Here is a 16484-nt window from a genome sequence, read left to right on the forward strand (position 1 = left end):
CGTGTTAGACTTTCACAGGGAGTGTCTACATGAATGGTCCCGGAGCGAGGCCCCTGGAAAGACAGGGAAGAGCCAGGGACGGGAAGGGGGTGGGCCTGGGCCTCCAACTGTGCTTTTTCTCCTGGTTCCACAGATGAACTCAAGCCCACTTTGGCCCATTTATGACTGACGTGCCCTTTTAGCAGGGTCCAAACTATGTGCAGGGTGATGGCTATAAAAGAATATATGTTTTATACAAACTTAATATACTGGATACTAAAAAGTTACGTTGGATTCCAAAATCATTTGCCTTACCTTAAGAAACTTCAACAGAACATTCATCGGTGAAAGAAAGTAATAGCTGTTAGATACTTCAAACATAATGTCAGTTACAGGAAACCCTTGAATGGCTATAAAATAGGTTTCAAATTTTCTGTCACCTACTTGTTCTTACAAAGCATCACACAGACAGTGGCTGTCAAGATTTTAGACAGATACTGGTCAAGAATTAGAGGTCACTGTTTCCAACATGATACCTGATAAAGAAAAGCTGCATGTAAATTTACACTTCTCATGAAAAACATTTAAAAGTATTTTATTTGAAAATTCGATATAAATTCAATAGTTAGTATTATCCCCAATACTTTTTATTTTCTCTTCTTTCGAGTACTAAGAATATGTATTGAATTCTTTTTCTGTAAAATTCCATAGAGATGCTCTCAAATCCTGTCTAATTCACCCAAGTACCATACAAACATTATGTATGCCTAATAAAATAAAGAAAGGTGAGAAACATGTATCTAGCTAGCCAGAGCTGACTGAGAAAAGATAAGGTTCCCAGAACAGACGAGGTGAAGAAAGATACTCCCTCATATTACACGCAATATGTCTTTGGGTCACAAATGTCTATTATTCCTGACTTTTATTAGAAATACATCCTTTAATAAAGTAGATTTCCTTCCTTCGTACAATTTAAAAAAAGCCAGATATTTTTTCCCCTCAACAGATCAGCTTCAGAATTTTTTTAACATTTTCCTAACATATAATTATCATCTTCCAAAGACCCAAAAGTGTTGTCAATGCGACTGAAATCAGAATGTAAATATTTTATAAACAGCTGTCAAATCTCAATTGGCAGAAAACAAAAAGCCCCCGAATTGCTGTAATCGACCCACGAGGCTACATCGTTTAATTGACAGATGAGACATTTTTTTAGTTTCCACTTTCCCATCAGCATTTTAATACGTTACCACGGTATGCCATCCTGGAGAGTCACTGTGACAATTTACTTGAAGATGGAATAAATTCTGAAATGCTCTCAGGGAGATGCCTAGCGCAGTAACCGAATTCTGCTTCATGGAACATTCTTCACACTCAGTGTATTTGGAATGGCTGTTACTAACACGGACTAAATATTGGCATCAAGGGAATGTTATCCTGCCCATTTTTAAAAAAAAAAGGCAAAATGCTCTTAGCAGTTCAATAATTTATTATTTCATTCTTTTGGGCCTTCATTCAACAAACAGTTCTGATCGTCCACATGTCAGGCTTAGCTAATAAATCTTTGTAAGATCCAAAGAACTGGCCTCCGCCACCCATCACCACAGATCAGAAATACTGCTCGTAAAAATACCTGAAGCGATCCCTCCCAAAGATTTACTGTTCTTTCCTTGTGCCCTGCTGTCTGTCCCTCTCCCCAGAATTTTTTTTTCATCTTTACTTTTATTTTTTTTTTCCTTCCTTCCTAAGCAATAGACTCTTCGGGGACATCTGTAAGCACTGCTTAATTTTGGGGGGGATATTTGATCTATGGCATTTTCTGCCTCTACATTCATTCATTCGCTAAATATTTACTAAGCTTCTTGCAGGGACCAGGCATCCTTGTAGGCACTGTGGGCTTTGGCAAGGAAGGAACAGATAAGGCCCTGCCCTCACCGAGCTTAGATCACACTATGGCAAGAGATAATAAACCATAAACAAACATGGCTGAATTCTTCACGTCTGGCCTAAATCCCTTATTTTTCACGTCTCTCCTAGATCCCAAGTTCTATGCGTACGTAGTTTTTGCCATCCATGGGTATTTTCGTATGCTTTACAAAATAAAATTTCTAGTTTTTAAAAGGAATTCAATTTGGGTACCTGGGCTGGCGCTCATATCCAGAGAGTGGTCAGGGAAGGCTGAAGCAGCTGAGATCCGAATTGGAAGGACCAGGGACACACAATGCAAGCCAGGGGACTATACTCCAGGGCCCCGGGGGTCAAAGAAACATTCAAGGAACAGTGAAAAGGACACTTGCTGGAGTTGGGAAGCAAGGAGTCAAGTATAGGTAGAAACTGGATCGTAGGGGATGTATAGGTCATTGTTGTGCACTGGGGGTTTTGCTCTTAATGTAGACGAAGGGAGTTGAAGGGTTTGCAACAGGTCTCCAGCAGGAGAGTAATGAGATGTGCTCCGGGCTCCCCAGTCTCCTGGAAGCCAGGAGACCATCGGGAAGCTCACACAGTTAGTTGTCCAGGAAAGACAGAATGATGACCTAGGGCAGGGTCGTGACAGAAGAGACACAAAGAAATGAAGAGATTCAGGGTCTATTTGAAAGAAAAGAAAGGAAAAGGGAAAGTACTGAGAAATCGTAGCTTCAGTGGCCAAAAGGAAAGTTGGACTTTAGTAGATGCGGTGTTTCCCTGCCTTAGCAAAGGAGATCTGACAAAGAAAGCTATTATTTTACACGAAGAGAATATCAGAATATCTGACACCCTCCATTTACAAATAAAGAACAAAGGTCCAGAGAGGTGAGCTGGCGTTTTTCAAGCCTTGGAAGAGTTGGCTGTCACCTGCACTGCCCCCTCGTATTTTCCATTCCAGAGACTTTTCCATTACAAGCACCTCCTTCCCTGACTCAGCTCAGTATCTTATTCAATATCGTGCCTGACTTTCTTTGGAAAGGAGTTCTTTATATAATTTATCTTTTACCTGCATTTTCCCCCAATCCCAACAAGTGCGAGTAAAGGAACAGAGATTGTTGGAAGGAGAATATTTAATATTTGGACCATAGGTTAAAAGCTGAATTGTGGTGGCCTTATTGAGACCATGAGTTCTAAACTTTTACTGCCAAAAAAACCCCCAAAAAACAAAAAAAAAAAAAACCCACCTTGGAATTAATATTTCCTTCACTTGCTTTCACAGGCAATTCCAATCAAATCTGATCCCCCCAAATTAGAATTTTCTCTCCTCTTTTTTTTTTTTTTTTTTTAACGTGGAATAGTCTAAGTTCACTTGGTTTTATAAGTGGATAATCCAGTGGAAATTCTGGCTTATTGAAGAGCAAGCATTCAAAGGGGTAATGAATTGGCGATGTTGCTGACTAGCCAGCAGATGTGAATACCGAAAGCATAGGCTCCTGGCATATGCTGTTAGGATAGGCATCAGGGTAACAGAGGACAGGGAAGGGCACCGGAAGGTCCAGCTCAAACCTCAACCTTAACACTCAGTGTGTGAGTTTCCCCATCTGTAGATGGGGATAATAACACTTACCCTGACTGCACACTACTGCCAAGATTAAAGACAGGCATGTCTAGCACAACCCCCGGGTACAAACGCCCGTGAATCAGTGCTGTCTGGACTGGGCTCCGAGTGTCAAGAGATCTAGAGAATCAGGGATTTATCGGAGTCATCCCACAGGAGAGCTGATGGTAGGCTCACCGGAGGGCAAGAATGTCATCAAGGAGTCAAGTTCATTTACCTTCCTGCTCTAACATCTCTGGCTGTGGCTTTCATCCTTGGGATCTCAAGATGGGGGGGGGGGGTGGATTGTGCTGTGTATCAGGCATGTTCTTTCCTTTCTGTATTTTATGATGTTCTGAGATCTTAAAACCTTGCTGCTGAGGGAGAGCCTGCCTCTGTCAAGGCTAGCCAGTTCTTTTCATTTATTTTTATTTTCTATTTTTTTGAAATAATTTATTGTCAAGTTAGCTAAGGTACAGTGTATACAGTGTGCTCTTGGCTTCAGGAGTAGATTCCTAGGTTTCAGCGCTTGCATACAACTCCCCGCACTCATGCCAACAAGAGGGCTACCCAGTTCTTAGAGACAGCGAAGGGCGTGGCCCAGAGCACATCTTTCATGTGTAAACCAAGCAACCCTGGATCCACAGTCCCAGTTCTCCTCTAACTCACACACCAAGCCAGTGTTTCCTCAGCCCTAAGTCACCCAGCGGCCAGGGACCACCCTTACAGCCCAGAGTCCCTCACACGGTTTTAACTGGCCAATCCTCAACCGTATGCCCCACCCTGCACAGCTGTTCCCACAGACACTCCCAGGAAAGACTGCTGACTCAGACTCTCTCCTCTTCCCGTCTTCTGCCTCTTGACCAAACCTGGTGCTTCCTCAGGTGGCCTGGTGGCACAGAGTGGCCCTTCTCTTAGTATATGTACGGAAGAAATTCTCCTTTCAATGGCATTGACCTCTCCATGTCAACACTCAGTCACCTCCACAAATTAAAATCCGTGGCTACAAATGTTAGAACACCTTTCCAGGTAGGAAGATGAAGTAATAACAATATTCCCAAAATATTCTGCTCTTGAAGCTCTGATCTTTTAAGTCAAGAAGGGAATGAGTGCAGGAAGGGAATAAATTCAGGAAGAGAAGTCCTCCCTGGGGCCCACCATCCAGGGTCATTAGTGAGAACCAGGTTACGTGGCCTCAGTAAAGGAGTCTGGGAACGTGACGGTATTTAAACAAGGCATTTCACTGCCTTTCAAAATACCAGGATGATGATGATGATGATGATGATGACGATTTTTGGAAGGAAGAAGGGAGAAGGGATATTGACTAGGGCAATAACACTGTCTGCTGAATAGAGAAGGTATTAACAATAACATTGAGAGGAAATGGAGCTTTTTCACAACGTTGCTCTGTCTTTATATTCACTATCAGATTTTGTATGGCGTTTTATATAAGGTGATATCAATCAAGGGATAATATGTAAGCTTCTGTAAATTAGACAAGCTATAAAATTTTATAGATGCTAAAAATTCAAACATTTGGCACTAATTTCCAATAACCACGTCTTGCTACACTTAAGAAACAAATGAGTATTTGAAAGAAAACAACATTTCATATTTTAACCGACATGCTTTCATTGTAATTTTGAATATTATGAGCAAAAAGCCAAAAAAAAGTATCTGTATTAAGACAAAAATCAAGCACGACTGTGTTATCTATGTTGAGATGCACAGAGAGCAATTATAAATCATACTTGAAAACACCAACTTAGAAATTCCTATTCCTCATTAATCTGTTTCACTGATCAAGCCATACATCCTTTTTTTTAAACCAAAGAACTCAACCCAGAAAAAGATCTTACCTCATAGTACCTCAGTAGAAGTTCTGAATGTCATTTATTTGGCCTCTGACCAGAACACAGTTGCTAGAAGAGAATTAAGAAAATAAGGTTAACATAGAGCCCCGGGATGAAAAAAATCAATAGGTTAAACAAAAGATTTGAGGCAATGTACGAAAATTATAGAACTTTCTAGGGAATGTGATCCTGGTACTGAACCACCGCATATCACTGACGAGGATACAGGTGGTCAGAGAGTTAAGATCCCTGTCATTGGCAGAAGAAACACATCTATTGACTTTCTACAAAAGGATCTTTGTATAGTTCCACTCCTCATACCCATCAAAGCCCCCGTCAGAGTGAAGGGACACAAAGGGAGAAGAACAGAAAACAAAAGATACTGCACATCCCTTCATTTTACAAGTTAGTGATGGTACCCTCCTTTGTTAGCAAAGGGTTAACAAATGGTACCCTCCTTTGTTCGCAAGTGGGTTAATACCATCTACCTTCCTCAGAAGCTTTGGTCCGCTACCTTCTCCAGACACGATGGACACGTATACACGCAGTTAACTCCTGCTTAGGGCCCTTTTCACATTAGGAGAGGGTCAAATCTTAACATCCCCCAACCCCGTTTCAGACACTGACATTCACATTTTTTTTTAAAGTATATTTATTTATTGTGAGACACAGAGAGAGTGCAAGTGGGGGAGGGGCAGAGAGAAAGGGAGAGAGAGAATTCCAAGCAGGCTTCAAACTTTCAGTGCAGAGCCCGATGCGGGGCTCAAACTCACAAGCCGTGAGATCACGACCTGGGCCGAAATCAAGAGTCAGACACTCAACTAACCGAGTCACTCAGGCACCCTTGACATTCATATATTTAAAGTGCATAGAGCCTGACATTTAGGCTAGAACCTTAGGAAAGCTTTTAGAAGGTTGCCTAGAGAAAGAAAAAGAGACACCACGTTCCATGGGGAGAGAGTGAAGGAAGCGTGCTCCTGTGAAGGACGTCACGGACAACACAGGGTCGGGAGGGAACCATAAGTGCTATGGCAGAATTGGGGGTGGGGACTGACAAGATGTGGCTGGAATTTTAAAAGGAGAACCCTGCAGTTTCCTGAGAGGTGACAGTGAGGTCAGACCACAGGAGGGGAAGAGGCCGTGAGGTGCGAGGGTGAGGGTTCCCAGGGTGCGTAGGACGAGAGGAACTCAGGGCAGCCTCTGAGAGTGTGGTCTGCAAGATAAGCCCGGAGACAGAAAGAAATACTTCATTCATAATGAAAAATAGATGCGTGTTTTGTGTGTATCTTTTGTTGAAAGTATCGATCTGCAGAAGATTGGGAAAAAGGAAAAAAAAGAAAAGTCACTGGTGCTGCCTCAGTCTGAGAAGCATTATCCTAGAGAACATTCCTCCTTTGCCGTCTCATTCTCCCTGAGGGCTTCTCACTCTGCTATTGCCTGCACTGGCGGAGCTCTCAATCAAGGGACCTCTCTCACTCTGGGAAAAGGGTCCCGGACCCCAGTGAAGCCTCACACGGTTCCTCTCCCTGCAGCCCCAGCAGAGGAGGGCATCCTCGGGAAGGAACAGCTGAAGCTGATCATCTCCTGAGAGCATGGGTAAACTGAGGCTGTGGCTGTGAGTGAACAGAGGTCACTTGAATCCAGGCTCTCTGGCCTTTTCCACCTATGGCCTTGCTTCTGGTAGATCCCAGCATCTCCTCAGGAAATAATACATGTATTATGGCACTTCAAGGGAATGTGCGACAGCATTAACACTCCTGTTGTAACTAGAGGAAGTGCTAGGAAAAGCATCAAATAGCATGTCAGTGGGAGGATACAGACATTTCTCTCTGGTCTCTAACAAACCGGATGTTTTCTGCCAGGTGGGGCATGCCAGGGAGCCTAGACTTCATCTTTCACCGTTGATTCCTTATAGAATCTAGGGAACCCAAGGGCAAGTGGATCTCACTGAGGCCCGTGTCAGTCCTGTCACTGTAACCTGCAAAGTCCCCCACGCACAGTAATTGCTCAATACGTATTTGTCATATGGATTTTATCATTAAAATGAACGGTTTTCCAGAACACAGTTGAAGCAGAAGTAGAAGTCCTAACATGCCTATGTATTAGGATTATGATCACTTGAATATGTAAATACATATCTCAATAAAATAAAATTAAGTCACACATTTAATGATAAAATAAACACTATCCAGTCATTCAAGTGTCTGCTAATAAAAATATCTCATTCACTACATGAATCAGAGAACAATAACTGAGACTGAATACCTCGAAGAATCTCTAAGTTTCTCTAATGTTAGACTCGGCAAAGCACTCATTGTGAGAACCAGTGAGAGAACTGGCTTCCATCATAACTTCAAATTACTTCTATCGCAAATTAACCGCACATGACATTCATTGAGGGTGAGCGTCAGCTCTCCGAGTATAGATGACAAGCTCTACCAAATCCCAGTAGACACAGCTCAAAGGGTTATATGATGAAAATATGATTGGCGATTCCAGAGATTGTTGTCGTAATCTTGCAGTAGGCCAAATAAAGAGGAACACAAAGCCAGACACAGAATAATAAGGAAGCACAGATGAGAAGATTCTTTCAATAGCCAACAAAACATTACTTTTAGGATGCGTAGAGAATAGGCCAACAAAACATTACTTTTAGGATGTGTAGGCTCTTTTGTTAGTGTCTTTAATTGTTTCTTTGTGTCGTATCAGTGGGTATTTACAGAGGTAATGAGATAGCAACAAGGTGGCAGGTCTGGACTTTTAGTATAACCATCTGAACGGTCCCATTTCCTTCAATCTTTTCCAAAAACTCACATTATTTGCCTACTTCCTGATTATTGTGAGCAGGGATATTGCTCTGATCTCCTGGGAGACACAGAACACTTGAGCAGATGTTTTGCAATCTAAGTGAGGGATAACTGAACCCACAGCCATCTGATGTTTAAAATATTTTTTAGTTTATTTATTTATTTTGAGAGAGAGAGAGCACAAGAGCAAGCAGGGGAGGGACAGAGAGAGGGAGGCAGAGAGGATCCCAAGCAGGCTCCGTGCTGTCAGCACAGAGCCCGACGCGGGGCTCGAACTCATGAACTGTGAGATCATGACCTGAATCAAAATCAAAAGTCATATGTTTAACCGACTGAGCCACCCAGGTGCCCCACAGCCATCTGATTTAGACAGCCTCATACCTGCTCACAGCTCCGAAATAAATAAGCTTAATTAACTAATTTAACTTCTGGTATTCAGCTGAAATTAGATCCCAGCCTCTTCGGAAAGATCTAGAATATTCTCCTTTTTAATTTCATGATATAGCTTTGGTTTTTAACTTGCTTATCAAAGACCAAAATAACACGTGTTTTGACAAAGTTGTGTCTGACAGCCGGCTTTATGGGAATAGGATAAATATGGTTCTAAAAATGTATATATTATGCTAAGTCTGGTTTGCATTAAGTTCTTATCTAAACACAGGATTCACTAAGTATCTGCATTCATTCAGATGTTGTGTTGGACCCTCACTAGTTCCTTTCAAAGTCTGTCTTCTCATTTTTAAGCCAGCCTATCCAGAAAAAGGAAAGACAGATAATTAAAACAAGAAATTGTTCTTATGAATGAAATGATTCATTCTTTTGTTACTCTTCCCAATTTGCAGATGAGGCTCGGGGATCAAATCACTGTCTCAGAGCTGTCCTGTGAGTGGTGGGTAGAGCTGCTGTCCAAGCTTGGCTCCTTTGCATTTCCAGTTGCACATAGTTGTAGCGGTAACAGCAGCGACAAACATCTACGAACGCTCAACATGTTGCAGGTGCCATTCCGAGCCCTTTGTTTCTTTTTTAACGTTTGTCTATTTTTGAGACAGAGAGAGACAGAGCATGAACGGGGGAGGGGCAGAGAGAGAGAGGGAGACACAGAATTGGAAGCAGGCTCCAGGCTCTGAGCCATCAGCCCAGAGCCCTACGCGGGGCTCAAACTCACGGACCGCGAGATCATGACCTGGCTGAAGTCGGACGCTTAACCGACTGAGCCACCCAGGCGCCCCCCGAACCCTTTGTATACACCCAGTCATTTAATCACCACAGCCCTAACTATTGTTGTCTACATTTCATAGATAAAGAAACAGCTGCCTGTTTGCTCTGTGTTGGGGCACCACAGCTCCACAGGGATCATTGAGACCAAATTTGGCGTTGCTTCATCTTTTTCCATTTACCATTCCCCTTCTCTGTCCTTTCCTTCTTATTTTACTTCATCCAAGACATACAATTAACACCACTCTCGGTTTGAATGGGTAGAGGTGCAGCAGGTCCAGCAATATCCAAAACATTTTTGAGATGTTGCTTTGCCTATGCTGACGGTCAATGGATCTTGATCTGGGCAGCACCGTGAGAATTTTTAGTGGATCCTGAGCCCTCTAAGATAGATAGGCAGGCTCTACTTTCATATTCCTGAGAACAGAACACTCTGGAAGGGGAGAGGCGGTAAGTGGGAATGGCATTTGGGAGCTGAAGAAAAGCTCCCACTTTGGGGGTTTGCTGTCCAGGAGTGTTGCCACACTGCAGTGTCTAAGGAGCCATAGCAAAGCCAAGATGGTGGGCAGTGGGCCTGCTTGATGGGGGACACAGTCTTAGAAGCCTTCAATGCAGGTTCCGTACTCATCAGGATGGGAGCAGACTCGGTGGCTCATCCGAGCTGACAAGACCTCAGCCAGTGGCTGGGAACACGGGCAAGGTTTAGTAGTCTGGAGTGAGTGCCCTGGTCATAGTGAAGCAATTCCCTGGGTCCCTAGCCTTCAGAGGTGTGTTGAATTGGGGGCTGGGGGCATCTATTTTAAATAAGAATGAGAAGAGCAAACCAGGATTTGAGGATGATGAACTGTAAACACTGGCTCTGCCAAGGCCCACCCTGGACCTCTTGGAGGTCACAGGATTCTCAGAAGCTGCCAACTGGAGAGGATGAGTCTGCTTCTTTACTACTCAGGACCTGGGCACGGCTGAGTCTTGGTGGCTGGCAGTGGTCAATTCTCACGGCTCCGGGAGCCTGAGGTCAGTAGGAGTGGCTACTGAGATTCTTAGAAAGTCTCATTACACCCAGAGTTCTGGAAATTTGAGGCAGCATCAGCAGACAATTGAATGAAGAGAATTTCAGTTTTGGTAGAAGGTGGTAATGGGAGAAGAAAACTCTCCTACGTTCGTGGAAAAAGGACCGCCTGCCAGTCCAATTTTCGCAGACCTAATCTCATACCGTTGAGATAAAGGTTGGAGGCTAGATTCGACTAGACATACAAAACAGTGTGAAGGGTATTACTCAGACTTCACAATTTCACCTTTCTCCGTCTGTACACAGAAAAGTAACAAAAAGGAGCTTCACCAATAATATTAACGCCTGTCGGCTGGCTCTTTCTGTAATTAGATGTGATTCTTGTGTACTTCTTTGTTTCTATAAATTAGAAGAAAATGTCTTTCATATAAACTAACTAGTGTTTCTATGGGGCCCACGAAATGGCTAGAATGTAATAGGCTAACCAGTGCTTTTCCCAGAAGCTATTTTAAAAGCAAAAGAAATAATTCTAAAGAGGCATCATTTCAAATATCACTTTCAAAAAAGATGTACGTACGTATCTCACATATTATGTTCAATATAAAGACATTTTAACAATGTAATGAAATAATTCATGACCTTCTAAAATTGGACCCTGTAGATTATACCTGCTGGCTGTGGCAAGCTGTTAAATGTCAGTTCAATTTGTTTCTTTTACTAAAAGACACAAAAAACTTAGAAGGGAGAAACTTAGCATAATGTAAAATATACACAAATTTTGTATCCCGTGGTACCCTATGTTTGTTTTTCTCCCTGTTATGGATGAATTTTGTCCCCTTGAAATTCATGTCGAAGCCCTAAGCCCCAGGTGTGACTGCATTTGGGGATGAAGTCTTTAAAGAGGTAACTAAGGTTAAGTAATGAGGTTAAATAATAAGGGGGGGGCCCTAATCCAATAGGATTGGTGTTGAGATAAGAAGAGAAAGAGATACCTCAGCTTGACTGTTCTTCTCTTGCTCACTCTCTCTTTCTGCTTAGGTACAGAGAACACAGCATGTGAGGACACAGTGAGAAAGCCCTGTCAACAACCTAAGGAGAAAGGCCTCACCAGAAACAAGTTCTTCTGGCCTCTTGACCACAGACCCTCAGCCTCCAGAACTGTGAGAGCAGGGGCTCCTGGGTGGCTCAGTCAGTTGAGCATCTGGCTTCGACTCAGGTCATGATCTCACAGTTCGTGAGTTCAAGCCCTACATCAGGCCCTGTGCTGACAGCTCAGAGCCTGGATCCTGCTTCAGATTCTGTGTCTCCTTCTCTCTCTATGCCCCTCTTCCACTCATGCTCGCTCTCTCTCTCTCTCTCTCAAAAATAAACATTAAAAGATTTTTAAAAAAGAATAAAAAATAAAACACCCCATCTGGGATATGTCGTTACAGCAGCTTGAATAGACTGATACACTTCCATTAAGGTCTCCAGTGAGCAAAAACCTACTGGAGATTATGTCTAGCTTCACCGGTAGTTTTGGCTTTAATTTTTCTTTACAATCATAGAATTCGAGAACTCTGAAGCTGACAAGAATTAAAGGACAATTTAGAGCGAAACTTCCCATTTTTGAATTTTGTCCTTTGGTCACAAGTGGTGGATTTAAAATGAAATTTGAACTTTATGTGGAGTATGTATGATGACAAAACGAAATATCTTCTTCTGCTAGCATCTTTCAGGAGAAGGATAAAAAAAGAAAGTTTAAACATCAGTTCCTTTTGTAACATAATTAATTTGAAGCCAATGCACCACATTGAATATTATGTGTGGCCTACATCTGAATTAATGAGTGAAAGAGTCATTTATCACATGTGATTCATGATTATTTTCATCTGTTTTTTAAAATATTTATTTATTTTTGGGAGAGTGCAAGCTGGGGAGACGGAGAGAGAGTGGGACAGAGGATCAGAAGGGGACTCTGTGCTGACAAGCTGACAGCAGTGAGATGGATGTGGGGCTTGAACTCACGAACCATGAGATCATGACCTGAGTCAACGTCAGATGCTCAACCAAGTGAACCACCAGGTGCCTCTCAACATAGTTCTAAAACTTGTGAGGTAGGTTGGTCGAAAAGTAGTTAATCTGTATTGCTGGTAGAAATGAGGTGAGAAGGGGACTCCTGGGTGTTTCAGTCAGTTAAGCGTCTGACTTCGGCTCTAGTCATGATCTCACGGTTCGTGAGTTCGAGCCCCGCATCGGGCTCTGTGCTGACAGCTCAGAGCCTGGAGCCTGCTTCGGATTCTGTGTCTCCCTCTCTCTCTGCCCCTCCCCCGTTCATGCTCTGTCTCTCTCTGCCTCAAAAATAAATAAAACATTAAAAAAAAAAAGAAAGAAGGTGGGAAGGAAAAAAAGCCATGGGTTTGTACATTTCCACTTTTCCTTTTATACAGAAAAACTATTATTTTCCACCTTTTTTTTTTATTTGAGAGAGAGGGAGAGTGACGAGCAAGAAAAGGGGGCAGAGGGAGCGGGAAAGAGAATCCCAGGTAGGTTCCATGCTCAGTGTAGAGTCCGAGGCAAAGCTTGATCCCATGACCCTGGGATCATGACCTGAGCTAACATCAAGTCAGATGCTCAACTGACTGAGACACACAGGCGTCCCAGTTTTCCGCCTTTGTATCCCCATTGGATATAGAGGTATTTAGGAGTCGAGACATGTATTTATGGATAAGCCTAGGACAATAACCTATCTATAATTCCAAGGAGTCTATGGAAATTGAGTGGGAAAAATAAGGTGGGGGCAGGAGGTAGTTTTGTTCACCTGGGTTCCACCATTAACTTTTTGTTCTGGAGCCTTCATCTCGGTCAGCCCAAATTCCAGGCAACCTAACCTCTTAGAAACAGAATTCAATGGCCACTCGTGCACAATAACACATAACAAAATGTTGTCTATTTTGTATTTATAAAGTCATAAAGCTCATTTAATAAACCAAAATATACTAGTTACATAAAGAGAAAAAAATCAATAAATTTGTCTTTCCCTCATTTTCACTCCCAAATTCAATCCCTTGAATTTACTAGTTTGATGTTTATTGTTCCCCGTGTCTTGTCTTGTCATTCTGTACTATTACCCTAACATTCATGTTACAAAGCATATGCTGTTCTCAGTAATATTCCTCACCAGTGGGTCTAGGTCTAACTCATGCTTTGTAAGAGCTGGTGAACCCACCTCGGCACAAAGTGCCATAATTTATTCAATCCTTTTACTGTTCATGGGATTAGGATTGTTTCCTTTTTTTCTATTAAAAACAATTTAGCAATAACCATCCTTGTGTATATGTATGTTCATTTTGGTAGTTATATATTCTTAAAGCTATAATTTGTGGATCATACGGTCTTCACGTTTTATGTTTAAGTCAATCATGCCAGTTCCTTATCAAAAAGGTTGTAGCAGTTTTGTTTCCCGCTTCCCATAATTGTGTATTTATCTCTCTCTATCTTTTGATCAATCAGTAAATCTATCTTATTTTTGGCAAGAAAATCAGTGTTCTCAGTGTTACCTCTTTATTATCTGTTGGGATTCAGAGATAGTTTTGTTCTAGGGGCACCTTTGGCCAATGTTCCAATGTGGTGGCATAAAAGGGAGATAATCCTTGGAAAATGTATCTTAGGAAAAACAACAGGAACTACCATTCAGAGATAGAATTTTTGTACCGAGTGAAAACAAGTAAGTGCTCCATTCAGTGAGTTGCTCTGAATGGAAAAAAACATTCTGATTTAAAAGCCACTGCTATTATTTTCTCCATAAAACTATAATTTTAAAAATGCCTAACCCACCCAATGGTTTCCTGTATTCTCTAAAAGTTCAAAAAAATATATAACAAAGGAAAAGGTCCAGTCTTGAAGTTCCTTAATTTTACAAACAATATTATATCTTTAAAATGCTACCCTTCAGCCAGAAATGACTCAGTTCACATGCCTGGAAATGTTAATCACCCTTTTCTTCAGGTAACCTTTCAGGAGTCCTTACTCAGGTGGCTTATAATTATAGCCCTTAAATCTCAGTCTTTCTCTCTGTCTTTGAAGTTAGGTCATAATACAACTGTAAAAGCCAGAAAGGAGTATTTCTTATTTTTGGGCAAACCAGTCTTACAAAGCCGGAGCAAATAATTGTGTTTACCGGGATGAATTTTAAGGGGGAAAATGTACCTAAAGCCTAGATTCTTATAAAGGATATTCTTTTGGGGACTTCCATTAGGCATCTGAGAGACACCCAAAAAGACCACTGGTGAATGTGGAACCCAAGATTTCTTAGTAGTGGGGCGCCCACACTCACTGACTACACTTTGGAACAGATTTGTGATGAACAATTAGTCATAATGCCAGCTTAGTTTACCACACCTCAGGTAGATAGACTCCTTAAAACGTAATAATGAAAATAGACTTTGCTCTATGCCTATTATTTGCTTGTTTGGAGAAGAGTTTTTTTTTTCTCTTTTTTCCCCCTTCTTTAGTCTTCATTTCAGTACTCAGGAAGTTTCCATGTTCTTGAGCCCTCGCTGAGTCTGGACTTTGGGCAGGCGCTTGATTCAGTGTTTTGGTTTTCTCACCCACAGCCTGAAGTTAAAAGCACGAACTCAGCTCAGAGAAGTGATAAAAGAACTCATAAGACAGAGAAGGAAATACTACATCCTAATGACAACATGGCTGTCTTTTGAACAAAGGGAATGTGTGTTCTGTATTCTGTATCATTCTTGTTTTCAACTTCTTTTTTTATAAGCAGGTGCATTTGATGCAAAAGTAATCTGAAACAAATCCTCTGCAATATGAAGCCTGAGTTCACCTTCAAGTCTGACAGGATCTCCCATGCCTGACGCCCTCTCTGCGCTTCCTGTCTTCCCAACATTCCTGCTTTGTGCCGCTCGCTTCATCTGTGGCTACCATGCTGCCTGTAATTAAAAATCAGCCCTACTTCCTACTCTTGTGTCTAGCTCTTCCACAGGATTGTAGACAAGGACTGCATGCACCAAATGTTCCCTTAAGGCGACACTGCTTCTCAGGTAGACATACAGCTAAGACCAGAGGAAACAGTGAAGTCATGCCTGGTAAGTTCTTAATGGCGACACTTCTCAGAGTACACTACAGCTAAGCCAGATTCCTCAGGGATACGGCTGATTAAATGAGCAAACAAAAGCAGACACTTAACAACTGCAGGCAGAGTCTGAGATTTCTAAATGCTCCTATAAGACACAAGAGAAGCACAATACTTAGGGACACGGTACCTGAAACAGTAATAGCGTGGGGATGTAAAAGGGACTATCACAGACTATTCAAATCCAGACACAAAAGGACAAAAGGACCCTCCAGTGGACCGCTACAGTGGTCTTCTTAGCTACAGATTGTTACCCATTGTGTGTGTGTGTGTGTGTGTGTGTGTGTGTGTGTGTGTGGCAAGCAAAGGAAATTAGTATTAGTATACACAGCATACTGTATATAATATACATATAAAAATATAGACCTTTTTTTTTTTTTGAGAGAGACTGTATAAGCAGGGGAGGTAGGCAGAGGGAGAGAGAGAAAGAATCTTAAGCAGGCTCCACACTGAGTGTGGAGGCTGATGCAGGGCTCAATCCCACGATCCTGGGATCATGACCTGAGCCAAAATCAAGAGACAGATGCTTAACCGACCAAGCCACCAGGGCACCCCTAAAAATACAGACATTTTAACACCACACTGTAGATTCATTTTTTTTGGCACAAAACTATCTAATTTTTATAAAAATTAACTTGTGCTGGCATTGCTGTAGTGAGCCACCTTAACTGTCTAGATTCTGATACGTGACCAAGAGGATAGTGTTTGGAGTAGACAAAATCAGGCAATCAGAGGACTCTTCACTGGTGTTTACAACCTTTTCTAGACTGCACCTGACATCTAGGAGCTGCACAGTATTTAAAAAAGAGATCTGGTGCTCAAATAAATTTGGACATTACTGGGTTAAATACTACATTACCATTATCTTTACAACAGAATCATTCAGAAATTAAAACTGAGGTATACATCATGAATTTCCTAAAGACAGATGCATTCTGATACTTGCTCGTCCAATTTTGTTTGGCCATGTGAACTTTTCCTAGGAGGA

At 41.9% G+C, this 16484-nt stretch overlaps 1 protein-coding gene across 3 annotated transcripts in view; it reads right to left on the reverse strand.

Moving 5' to 3' along the window:
* Window positions 1-16484, reverse strand: part of CHRM3 (cholinergic receptor muscarinic 3) — a 524164-nt gene that overhangs the window by 284108 nt on the left and 223572 nt on the right. For 2 of the 3 annotated variants that reach the window (XM_086679557.1, XM_086679558.1), the window contains exon 3: window positions 5341-5403. The exons of the other annotated variant lie outside the window; for it this stretch is intronic. The gene's annotated coding sequence lies outside the window, so the exon portion shown is untranslated. The remainder of the gene's footprint in view (window positions 1-5340; window positions 5404-16484) is intronic. 3 annotated transcript variants of the gene reach the window in all.

This window comes from Puma concolor, chromosome D2, assembly GCF_028749965.1.
Source record: "Puma concolor isolate L17-30 chromosome D2, mPumCon1.1.hap2, whole genome shotgun sequence".
Classification (NCBI taxonomy): Eukaryota; Metazoa; Chordata; class Mammalia; order Carnivora; family Felidae; genus Puma; species Puma concolor.